The sequence below is a fragment of the Antechinus flavipes genome, chromosome 3, assembly GCF_016432865.1.
Source record: "Antechinus flavipes isolate AdamAnt ecotype Samford, QLD, Australia chromosome 3, AdamAnt_v2, whole genome shotgun sequence".
NCBI lineage: Eukaryota > Metazoa > Chordata > Mammalia > Dasyuromorphia > Dasyuridae > Antechinus > Antechinus flavipes.
The window spans coordinates 263,824,905-263,838,193 of NC_067400.1; positions in this window are offsets into that span (position 1 = coordinate 263,824,905).

Consider the following 13,289-nt stretch of genomic DNA (forward strand, 5'->3'; position numbering starts at 1 on the left):
GGAAGACAGTGTCCAGGCTCTTTTTTTCATCATGTTTTTCTGGGAGTCCAATGATTCTCAGATTGTCTCTCCTGGATCTGTTTTCCAGGTCTGTTGTCTTCCCCAGAAGGTATTTCACATTTTTCTCCATTGTTTGATTTTTTTGGATTTGCTTGACTGATTCTTCTTGTCTCCTCGAGTCATTCAATTCCACTTGTTCAATTCTGATTTTCAGTGAAGTATTCTCTTCACTCACTTTTTTAAAATCTTTTTCTAATTGTCCAATTGAGTTCTTTTGTTCTGTGGAATTTTTTTCCATTTCGCCAATTTTGTTTTTTAGAGCTGTTTTCTGTTTCCAGTTCACAAATCCTATTTTTCAAGGATTTTACTTCTTTATCCACTCTCTCTTTAACTTTCTCCAGGCTCTTTTGCCAAGCCTCCCTCTCCTTTTCCCAAGCCTCACTCTGCTTTCCCCATTTTTCTTCTAGCTCCCTTGTGAGAGCCTTTTTAATCACTTCTATGAGGTTCATCTGTGCTGAGGAACAGACGATCTCCTCCTTTGGGGATTCACCTGGGGACTGCCTGTTTTTAGTCTCCTCAGGATTTAGAGTCTGCTCTCTATCTGTATAGAAGCTGTCAAGGGTTAAAGTCCTCTTCAGCTTCTTGCTCATTCTGTCTATTAATCAGAGACAAACTACCAAAGAAAAACAGAAAAAACTGGAGTCTTTCTTTGGGGGGGGGCTGGGTGTGTTATCGAGCTTCCTCTACAGACTGCAGGGGGCAGCAGTGAGGCACTAGCAGGACTGTGCTGCGCCTGCGCTCTGAGATCCCAAAGCGTGCTGAGTCACTGAGGGGGGGGAAGGGGGGGCGGCCAGGTCCCGAGAGACTCCAGCTGTTTGGGGTTGTATTCTTCAGCCCCGGTGTTTTTAGCTTCTCTGCTGGGCTGTTGACTTGCTGCGGAGGAAAGTATCCAAACCTGTAGCGAAGCTCTCCCCGCAGAGACGGCTACGATCACTCTCCACCCCCTCTCCAGTCTGCTCCTGTGCCCTCACTGCCACTGCCCGCCGCCTGCTCCCGATCTAAAACCGCCCCAGCCCTCCAGTAAAGACAGACCTTTCTTGGCGGATCTCAAGGATGGCTTCTCTTGGTAACTATTTGTGGGTTTTTTTCAGTCAAGCATTGATTCAGAGGCTTGTAATGAAATGGATAGTGAGAGAAAGCGTGGAGCTTATGTAGCTGTGAGCCTCCTCTCCGCCATCTTAACCGGAAGTCCGATTCTCCTTTATTTCTCACCAAAAGAAAAGTCTTTTTTTTTTTATAGCAGATAAGTATAGTCAAATAAAATGGATTCATTTATCAGGGAAAATTGCTAATACATACACACATACATGCACACACATATATAGATATATATACACACATATATTTCTATATATATATCTATACCTATATCATTCTTTACAAATAAGCATATATATTTCTATATCATACTTCACTTCTCAGTCATGAGATGATAGGAAGCAGAATTTATTATCTGATTACTAGAATAGTGATTGGCTATTTCATTAAACAGAATTCTATAGTGATTGGTGTGTAGTAGGTGCTAAATAGATCACTGGTGACTTGACCTGACTTTCAAAATTGTTTTTGTTTCACTTTATTGGTAGTCATTTCATAACTTATTCTCCTGGTTCTGTTCTTTTCACTATTAATTCATAACAGTTTTTTTAGATGCTTCCCATATGGTTTCTATAGTCCTACTTTCAATTTAATTCCTTTAATACATTACAGATAACTTTGTTTAGCTGAGTATCTCACTAGCTTTCTTTATGTTGGTTTTCCTTCCATAGCTTTTCATTGTTTTATAGGCAATACTCCTTCTTGTCTTCTACCATCTTTCTCTCTTAGATTTAAAAATGAATTTATAATCTTAACTAGTATTATCCTCTCTGTATGGCAACAATATCAAGACTAATGGATTTTAAAAGACTTTTTTGGTATCCTTGTTGTAGCAATTAATTTTCATTGGTTAGACTTTTGTACAAAATTATTATAAAATTTGCGATGTTCTTTGTTCATCAATTTCATATTTTTTTGGTTCAGACAACTTGTTTAAATATACCAGATTGCCATTGTTTTAATTGTACACTGTAATGTAAATGTAATGTAAATGTTTATTCTTTCTTCTAGTTTTGTGTTAATTTTTATTTTTTCTCTAACAATTTGGACACTTAACTGTACAGAGGTAGCAGATTCAGGCATGACCTACCAATAACAGAATGTTTCCTATAGGTTAATGTGATGTTATTCAGTGCCTCTTAATTCTTTGATTTTTATTTATTAGAGAAAGCATTCTTTTTTTTTTTTTTTTTTTTTTTTTTTTTTTTTTTTTTTGCTGAGGCAATTTGAGTTAAATACTTGCCACATAGCTAGGAAGTGTTAAGTGTCTAAGGTCAGTTTTGAACTCGGGTCCACTGCACCACCTAGCTGTCCCTGGAGAAAGTATTCTTGATGGTGGATGTAAAGCTTCTCTGTGTTCTATAAGTTTTTAATTTCTCTCATTCCTTTCTCCTTAACAATATTTTCAAACATATTTTTCACTGTCTTTATCTGTACCCATTTTTGCTTTGCAGTCCCCAATTTTGAAAAAAAATTGCTTGGGAGATTCTATTAAAATTTTCACAGAGTTTGTTTCATATCTTCATCTGGGTAGGAGCTGGTAAACTTCAATTATTTTCATCGTGGTCTTTTAGCAAATCATTACCATGAATGATGTAATACAAAATAACCATATATCCCATAGGGAAATACATACCAATTTTCTTATTTACTTCTTTGAGGAGCTATGCTTCAATTTACCAGAAATTTTTTTTAGTCTTCTGCTCCATTGTCATTGATTTCATTATATTGAGAATGACAAAACAGTGAGAATACAAAAATAAAAAACAAAACAATATTTCAAAATAATTATTTGTTCTCAAAGAGTTTCCAGTCTAAAAAGGTAGGAACAACAACTTCACAACAATTATGTCACAAGATATGCTTGGATTAGTTAAAGAAAAGATATAAAAAGGATGTTCCAAGAATGTCTTAGGAGGGAGACTTTTGTTGAGGTGATTAGAAAGGATTTTTTGTGGTAAGTGGCCACTGAATTCAACCTTCGAGGAAGAGAAGTATTTCATCAGGTAGAGATGAGAAGGGTGTAAATTCCAGATGCTAGGGCAGCTTATGGAAATACATGGAGGTGGGAGATGACTTTCTGAATATGGAAAACAGTAATGTAGACTATTTAGCAGCTTATAGTTGAAGTATAAAATATGTAGAGAGGAATAATATAACATAAATTGGATATCGTATTTCTCTCTTCTCTTTGTCCTAATGCCTTCCTTCTGAGTTACTTTCAGTTTGTTGGTATTCAGTCGTTTTTTTGTCCAACTCTTCCTGACTCATTTGGAATTTTCTTGGCAAAAATACTGAAATAGTTTGTTATTTCTTTCTCCAGTTCATTCACAGATGAGAAAACTGAAGCAAACAGGGTAAAATAACTTTCCTAGGGTCACACAGTTAGAAAGGATCTGAGACCAGATTTGAACTCACTATATATATATAGTGATCTTGTAAAATGGGGAGATTATTTTTTATACCCACATGAGGATAATCTGTAGTCATATAAAAAATGCTCTAAATCACTAGTGATTAGGAAATAAAAATTAAAACCACTCTGAGGTATCACTTCATACCTATCAGAAATGATAAATGCTTGCTGAAGAAGATGTGGAAAATAGATACCCTAAAGCATAACTTCTTAAACTTTTTCCATTCATAACCCCTTTTCATCCACGAATTTTAATGCAAATCAAACATTTACTGATAATAAATCATAATTTTGCAACCCCCACATTCAGTTATAAGACCTCATATGGGGTCACAACCCATAGTTTAAGAATCTGGGAACTAATGCACTGTTAACAATTATGATTTGGTCCAACCATTGTGGAGAACAACTAGGAATTAGTTGTGCATACCTGTGCATACCAGCAATACCATTACTAGATGTGTACCCCAAAAACAGTAAAGGAAAAAGAACTAAATGCACAAAAATATTTATAGCAGCTCTTTTGTGGTGGGAATGAATTGGAAATTGAAGGAATGCTCTTCAATTAGGGAATGACTGAACAAGTTGAGACATATGATTGTATTGTGCTGTAAGAAATGATGAGGGGACTACTTTAAGAAAACAAAACAAAACAAAATATGTCAAGACCTATATGAACTAAGAAGAACTTGGAGATCATTGTGCAACAATGTTATAATAATGGTCACCTGTGAAAGGCTTGGCTACTCTGATTCATACAATGATCTAAGGCAATTCCAAATGACTAGTGATGAAAAAATGAGAAAAAAAAATTGATGGAAAAAATAGAACTGACTGCAAATGAAGTATAATCTAACTTTTTTTTTGCTTTTTTGCCATATGGCTAATATGGAAATACGTTTTACATGATTCCACATGTATAATTGATATCATTTTGCTTGTCATTTCAGTGAGTTTGAAAAGGATTAGGAGGGAGAGAGAGAATTTGGAATTCAAAATTTAAAAAGAAAAACTATCAAAATAAATAATAAACTATATTTTTAAAATTGCATCAAGATTGGAAAAGGGAAGAAACAAAGTATCAATCTAATTGGGATCAACTGGTCTTGACAACTGATTTGATGGAGAAGATGAGCATGGAAAATAAGAGATTCTTCCAATGTTTGGGAGACTAAGAGGATACCTGTTGCTATCAACTAATTATATTAAGAGAAGGGACAGCTTGTTTGAGCTTGAAGTGGTGGGAAACATCTAGGCAAAAGTACCATGTCATTGGCAGATACCTGGAGATGTGGGATGAAGTTTGGGTAAAGATAAGAATCATTCATATCAATGTGATGATTGAACCAAGAGGAGTGAATAAGACCATCAAAAGAGAAAGTATAGATAAAAGATAGTGTAGGAAGTTTCCCACACTTGAGGGACTGCAAGATGCTGATGAATAAGCAAAGGAGTTGGAGCTGAAATGATCTGACAGACTGGAGAGAATAAGAAGACGATAGTATCATTGTATGTTGGTAGAGATAATGGACTGGGGGGAGAGAGATGTCATGGTCTTTGGAGGTGGGGTGCAATAGCCAGGCAACTAATGGAATAGTCAAGGTTAGAGTGGATGAAAGCCTGAATTAGTATGATAGTTGTGAAAGTGGAGATGAGAGGTAGTTTAGAAATAAAAACAACACAATTGAGCACACACACACACACACACACACACACACACACACACACACACACACACACATATATATATATATATATATATATATATATATATATATATATATATATATATATAGTAAGTAAGAGTGAAAATTGAGGCTGACACTGAGGTTGTAAGCCTGGGGGCCTAGAATGATGACAGTAACGTGAAAGTTATCAAAAGTTGTGGGACTGAAGAAAAAGATAAATTCTGTTTTAGACATGGGGGGAAGGGAAGTAACAGAACAAGCATTTATTCTACTATATGCCAGAAACTGTGCTAAATGCTTTACAAATATTATTTCATGTTGAGTTTGAGATACTTATAGGACAACCACTTAAGAATATCAAGTTGGTAGCTGATCATGGGAAATATAAATTAGATTATTCATGTACATACATAATAATACAAATATAATAAACAAATACATGCGCATCTATACATACATATGGTATCTATCTATCATGTCAGAATCACCTGCATAGTAATGATAACTAAATTCATGGGAACTGCTGAAATCAACAACTGAGAAAATCTACAGTTATGCCTTCTAACATTATGACTTTTCCCATTGCAATATATTGGGGGTTGACATAAGAAATTAAATGGGAATTTAAGGGGACAGAGTTTTTCAGAAGCCACAGATGACAGAAGGCCAATAGATAATGCAGAAAATTTTATGTTTCATGTTATATTTTTATTTAACATTGACATACATATAGTCTATGACAAAATATTTAACTCAAATTTTACAGTAGGGTGCTCTAAATACCCCATAAAAGAAAAAGAAAAAAAAATTAGACTTCTTTTCTGGCATAAAGGGAGGGCCAAAAAATTTCACGCAGATTTTCCAGATTGAGGGAGCTCCATGCCCTAAACCACAGTAATGTGGAAGGGATATCTGTAGAGACAAATGAGACAAAGGCATTAGACCTTAGAGTTACACCCACAATTAGTGGGTGTGACATACAGGATAATCCATCAAAGGAGACTGAAAAAGAGCAGTCAAACAGGTAATAGGAGAATCAAGAGAGAGCAGCTTCTCAAAAATTCAGAGAAGCTTTCTCTGTTCATAACTCAGGATTTTACAAATCTAATTTTACTTGAAGTATACTATTAGAAGAAACCCATGATGGTTTTTGTCAATGAAGAATTCTTTAATAATTTGAATTTCCTTTTTTTCCTCTCCCCTAGCAACTTATTTGTTTTCCAAGTTGGAATTTTTATTCATCAGGTTTTCTTAAAGTAGAAAAGTTACTTTATTAAAAAAAAAAAAAAACATACCTTGTGCTAGAGTAAAATTACTGTCATAATCTCCCTTCCATTTCAATGGAATAAATTCTTGAAATTCTAGTTCTGGACTCTGGATCATGTAAAATTAGTTTTAGGGGGCCATTACTTGGGGGTGCACCATCATTGACTTAGATACAGGTCTGATAGGCAATGTGGATCTGTGATTTAGATCGCTAACTCTGAAAGATTCTTCTACAAGCATAGCCTCATTTTTGCAGTCTTCTAAGATCCCATGGCCTTTTCTTTCATTTTTCTTTGTCTTCTGACCTGTGTCTTAGATTTGAGAGGCAATGGGCACTGGAATGCAAGGTATCTTTAGTGTCTGGTGGAAAGCATGCTTTCTCTTCTAATGATTTAAGAACCTTGTCTTTTGGCTCCTCCACAAGTCAGCACTGCCTTCTCCTATTGTTAGGAAAATTACAAAACCTGGAAAGGTCTCTCCTAAATCCCAGAGGCAATTGGCATCCCTCTTAAGCTTCCTCCTAAGCATAGAGTGTTTCCACGGAGAGAGGACATTAAGCTTGACATGACAGTCATTAACATCATCTGCTTCATACTGAGAATTACAGAATGGCAGATACAGTGGTGATAACATATTGACAATGATGCAATGGTCTAGCTGGTGCTTTTCCATTGGTTCCTTTGCTGGTCTTGGACTTGCTGGGAAAAACTGGGGCTTGTAAACAGGACCCTGTGTCCATGGCAACGGACTCTCCAGCTTTTCCAAACACATAAAGATGATTCATTTTTGTTTTTCTTTCCTTTCTTGAAACCCAAATTTTCATGTGAGTTGGAGTTTATTTTTATTTTTTTCCCTTGGTCTCATGGAGTCATGAGAAGGTTTGAATCTATTTTTAATTTGGCTGTCTCCTTCCAACCTGAGTGGGGGCGGGGGGGAGGGTCTGGCTGGGATGATAACATTGTTGCATGGACTGCACCAGACTTGGTCAGCTTTTTCAGCTTTTGTGATACAAAAGTTTCAAATGGGTGCTGAAATACTAACATTTTAAATAAGAATATCACTAATGAGCTTAATTAGTGATTACAAGTTTCTCTACGAGAAGGAAAGACAAGAAGATTGTTTGGCTGGTTCACTGGTTTTTCACTGGAAAAGAGTGGCCTTCAAGCAGCAATGTGGGAAACAGGGACAGCAATGTCTTTTAGGTAATTCAACATTTCTCCATAAACTTTGTAATGTTCTTGGAATTTCTCTTCCCTAAACTAGTATTTTATTTGATTCTTTCATCTTGTTCATTCATTTGTTCATTGATTGATTGATTTGTATTTTAAGCTTGGCAGCTGCCAAACCCCACAAATATTTAAGCACATAAACAATAAATGATTGTATATGAAAACAATAAATTCCATTGTTTTCAGTGTCCACGCTAGTATTTTAGCCTCTCCAGGTACCTATTGTGGGTAGAGAGAGTTCTGCTATTGCTTTATTTTTTTGCAGCACTTTATTGGAATTTTGTCCCTAAACATATCTCTTTGTAGAGTAGGAGAATCACTTCCAAAACTTGAACATCCTTTACTTCCTCTGCTTCTGCGGATCATCTTTTCTTAATACAGTTCTAGAAACCTGTCTATTTGTTTACTCATATTTAAGAATCACAAACACATCACACTTCATTATACATCATATGTTTTCATTCTTACTTCATTCCTTCTCTTATTCGCTCAGTGATACTAATAATTAGTATAATAATACTCCTAAAACAGTTGTGAACTTAAGAAAAGTTTTCTCTTCTATACATCATAGTCTAAACTTGAGACTTAATTTTCTGTTAATCAACATCTTCCCATTTTCATCTTCAGGCTTCTCTCTCTCTCTCTCTCTCTCTCTCTCTCTCTCTCTCTCTCTCTCTCTCTCTCTCTCTCTCGTATTCCTCCAGCCTACTTTCCTCCCTTATTTTCCTTTCTTTTTCTCATTGTCCCTACCTCTATGTCCTCTTAGTTTAGATCTTTCTCTTCTCTGTTTTCCTAGTTTTTTTTTTCCTGCCACCATTTTTCTTTCTTTGTGTTCTTTTGCCTAGTGCTTTCACTTTCTCTCTGAAATTTCCTCTTTTCTACAGTTATCCTTTCTACACTGTGACTCTCCTCATTGTGGCCTTAATATTTCATGGGCTGGCATAAGAAATTAAATGGAAATTTTGGTGAAGTTTTGCTGGGGCCAGCAGATGACGCGAAATCTGTGACCAAATACTTAACCCAAATTTTACAATAAGGTACTGTAAAAATTCCATGAAAGAAAAAAAAAATCAGACTTCTATAGGATGAAGTGAGAAGCCAAAAAATTTTACATGGATTTTCCAGATTGCATTGTTCTATGTTCCTAACCACCACAATGTGAAAGTAATAGCTATTTTTGAGTTTTCTCTGCCTCCTTTTTGTGGCTTTATACCAATCCATTTCCCCAACCCCTTTCCCTCATTGCTTTGCTTTGTTTGTATTTATGCCATTTCTATTTTTTGGGTCTGATAGTCTTGATCATCCCCTTTTTATTCTTTTTGATTGAGGGAGCCAGTGGAGTTTGATGAATTTAGAAGAGTGACATGGTAAAATTTGAGTTTAAGGAAAATTATTTTGGTAACAGTGTGGAGGTTGGGCTGAAGTTGGGAATAGACCTAGAGGGAAGGGAAGGAAAGAGGGAAGAGATGGGAAGGGGAAAGGAAAGGGAAGGGAATCAGGAAAGACTGGGATCACAAATGCCCAGATAAGAAAGATCATCTACAAGATGGTCAATAGAGTCAGATGTAGTAAACAGATTGAGAATTTTGAAATCTGACAAAAGACTTTAAGATACAATACTTTTAGAGATCATTGCTAGTTTTAATAGGAAAAGTTTATAAGTATTGAGGTAAGAGACCAGATAGCAAAAAACTGAATGAGTGAGAGGAGCAAAATAGAGACAATAAGTTCCTACTCCCAGGAGTATGAGAAAGGGTATGGTACAGTCTAATAAGAAAGCAGCTAGGTGGCTTAGTGGATAGAGCACTTTGTTTGGAGTCAAGAAGACTTAATTTTAAATTTGGCCTCAGACACTTTACTAGCTATATGATCCTGAGCAAGTCACTTAATCTCTGTCTACCTTATTCCACTGGAGAAGGAAATGGCAAACCACTCCAAATGTCTCTACCAAAAAAATCCCCCAAATCTGGATAGCATCGATATGCTATGGTCCATGGGGTCATGAAGAGTTGGACATGACTGAACAACAACAACAAAAGTCTAACGAAAAGATGTTTGTTCTACTGGGAAACGAATGTGAACTATCTGCATTTTTGTTTTTCTTCCCGGGTTATTTATACCTTCTGAATCCAATTCTCCCTATGCAACAAGAGAACTGTTCGGTTCTGCAAACATATATTGTATCTAGGATATACTGCAACATATCCAACATATAAAGGACTGCTTGCCATCTAGGGGAGGGGGTGGAGGGAGGGAGGGGAAAAAAATCGGAAAAGAAACGAGTGCAAGGGATAATGTTGTCAATATAAAGTAATCATTAAATAAAAATTAAAAAAAAAAGAAAAAAGAAAAGATGTTTGTTCTTTTTTGTTTGTTTGCTTGTTTGTTGATTGGTTTGTTTTTTCAGGATGCTGGAATGTGAAGTTTGTAAATGGTTGAATGCCAAATGGAAGAAACCAATAGATAATGAAAAGTTGAAGATTTAGAGGGAAGAGTATAATTAAAGCTTTTGTTGTGACAAGAGGGATAGAATCAAGGCATATGGGGACAGATTGACTTTGCTAGGAGATGGGCTACCTCATTTTCAGATAGTGGGAGAAAGAAAAAAAGTGAGAGTCAAGATCTTCTGAGATGAAGAGAAACAGAGAAAAAATATTTTGTGGTAAATAGCCTTGATTTAAGGCTATATTTTATTTTTTCAGTAAAGCAAGATGCGATTTTCTTAGCTATGAGAGAAAATAATAGGTGAAAGTATAGAAGGATTGAGGAGAAAAGAAAAGGTTTGTAAAAGCTTATGTAAGGAGAGAGATGCAGGATGAATTGGGGAATAAGAAAAGAATTGCCTTGTTGCAGTGAAAGCTCAGTTGAAATCAGATAATGTGAATTTATAATATGCTTAATCAGAATGGTGATGTGCTTTCCTCTAGCCTTCCTTAGCAGCACATGAGTAAAAACAAAATTGGATAGTGGGAATGATTTATATCTGAAGCTCAGGAAGACAAGAGTGTTGGTGATGGACAAGGGGATAAGAAATTTGAGAGTAGGAGACACTGCAGATTTGAATTGGTTAATTACAGGGCCAAACTTGGAAAAGGACTAGAAGTAGAGTTAGTCATAGATAATGTCATTAGAAATTGCTGAGAGGTAGAGGTCTTAAAGAAGATGAAGATTGGATTGAGGAGGAGTGAGGGAGAATAGGGAGAAAGGGAATTATTGGAAATAATGATTAGAGAGATGTCGAGAATTTTTAATTAGGAAAGTGGAACACTTTTGGGGATAACTGTGAAATACAGTGTACAACCATCCATTGTGTCTGAAGTGGAATGAGGGAATAGTTCGTGGGATATAAGGATATGGAAAAATTGGGAGGTTAAAGATTTTTAAGACATGTGAACATGGATATTGAATCTTCTAGTGTAAAAATAACATTCAGGTAGAAGAGGAAGACACTAAAGCAGGTGCTAAACTCATTGAAAAAGGGAAAATGACCTGAGTGTCAGTCTATAAAAGTTACCATTATCTGAACTAGGTGGAAAATTTAATACTATAGGCTTCAGAGGAAGAGCAATTGCTAAATAATAGTGAAAAGGGGAAGGTCTGGAAGAGGCAGTGGGAAGTAAGGAGTGTTTTGACTCCCTCTCTTAGGCCAGAGTTGTGGGGGATGTCTGTAAAGGTTCAGCTCTACCACTCCCTGTGGGAGAGCAGAGAACTAGGGTATTTTATGGGAGAAATGGAAAAAGGAAAGTTTGTTCACAATGAAATGGAAAATTCAGAGTGCATAGTGGCAGGGTTGGACTGGGTCATAATAACAAAGTTATCATGAGGATGAAGAAACAGGAACATGGAATGCGAAATAGTTTTCATTTATGGGTAATTAATTGGTATTAATTAATTAATTGGGTAATACAAAAAGATGGAGAGAAACAGGGGATAGAAATTGTTAGTCATAGAAGCAGCAGATTAAAAAAAAATAAAATTCAGTCTTTTAGTTGCTGTTGGACCAAGGAAAGGGCAGGGCAAGTGGTGCTGACAGCTATGATCATGAGTTACAAAAAATGACAAGGAGATGGATGGCCTTCCAACTTCTTATAGATAAATATTGTAGCTTCAGTCCCAAAATGCATTAGTTCATGGTACTTTTTCCTTATTGGTGATGATTAGTGCCATGTACTTGTGTTAGAGGAGGGATGGAGTTGGCAACAGCAAGAAAGAGGAGAGCTCTTCTACAGTACTTCTGGGGCTTTTGCCTTCCATTTTCAAGACAGGAGTTAGAAGAAGCCAATCTAATATCTTATCACATTGGTGAAGAAAAAGAAACTGGGAAGAAATCAACATAAAGGAACTGGCAGTCTCTATCATGTTCTATCTCTAGCTTGCTACAGTAGAGATTTTGAAGAACTCCTTGGGTGAGATATAAAATTCTCTCTCTCTCTCTCTCTCTCTCTCTCTCTCTCTCTCTCTCTCTCTCTCTCTCTCTCTCTTCCCCCCACCCCCGTCTCTCTCTCCTCAACTATCTCTGTTTCTGTCTCTTTCTCTCTCTATCTCTCCCTCCTAGTGAGTTATTTTACTGCTAGTGGGAGAGTTCTTTCACTCTCATATTATCTGGTATATATTGTTATGTATTGTTCAGTTGTTTTTCAGTTATATCCAACTCTTCATGCCTCTATTTTGGGAATTTTCTTAGCAAAGATACTAGAGTGGTTGACATTTCCTTCTCCAGCTAATTTTACAAGTAAGGAAACTAAGGCAAACAGGTTGAAGTGACTTGCCCAGAGTCTGAGACTGGATTTGAACTCAGGAAGATGAGTCTTCCTGCCTCCAGGCCTGGCACTATATCTACTACACAACCCAATTGCCCTCTCCTTTCACTGACTTCTGTTTGCCTATCAAATTGGGTAAATGGGCTCCTTTTAGAATTGCTATATATAATATGGTCATTGATGGGAAATGGAGTCAAGCCTTAGATGTAAAGTGTGGATTCCTTTTTCCCCAGTTAATGAAATGGTAATCAGAAGTTACACTGAATTTGAAAATCTCATCTCCCAGACTAACAATATTTAAAGGCACAGACAGATACAATTCTTGCTCCCCTCTTAAAAGAAAAGGGGCCAAATTTCAATTTATTCTTTGCTCTCTTTTGCCTTCATCTCTTTTTTTTCCCCTTCCCCTCCTACCAGGAAATAAAATCTCCCTTGGAGAAAGATGTGAGGGAAAGAGGCTGGAATTGTATGTTCTATCCTCCTTTGACATCTCACCCCCTATGCTACATGTAAAGACAACCTCTCACAACAAGGCAAGAAAAATGAACAAAATATCCTCTCTCTATAAAATACTGGAGTATTGTGAGCCTGTGGAGTACAAAGACCTGGACTGTGGTTTTCTTTAAGCAATATTAGTTTTTGTAGTTGATGTCTCTTTACTTGAGAGAAAATAAAATGTATATTGGGGAACAATTCCATGTGGTTTGGCATTTGTCCTGTGAAGAAATCAAACTTCTTTGTGACTGATATTCTCTTATGGAAGTGACATTAA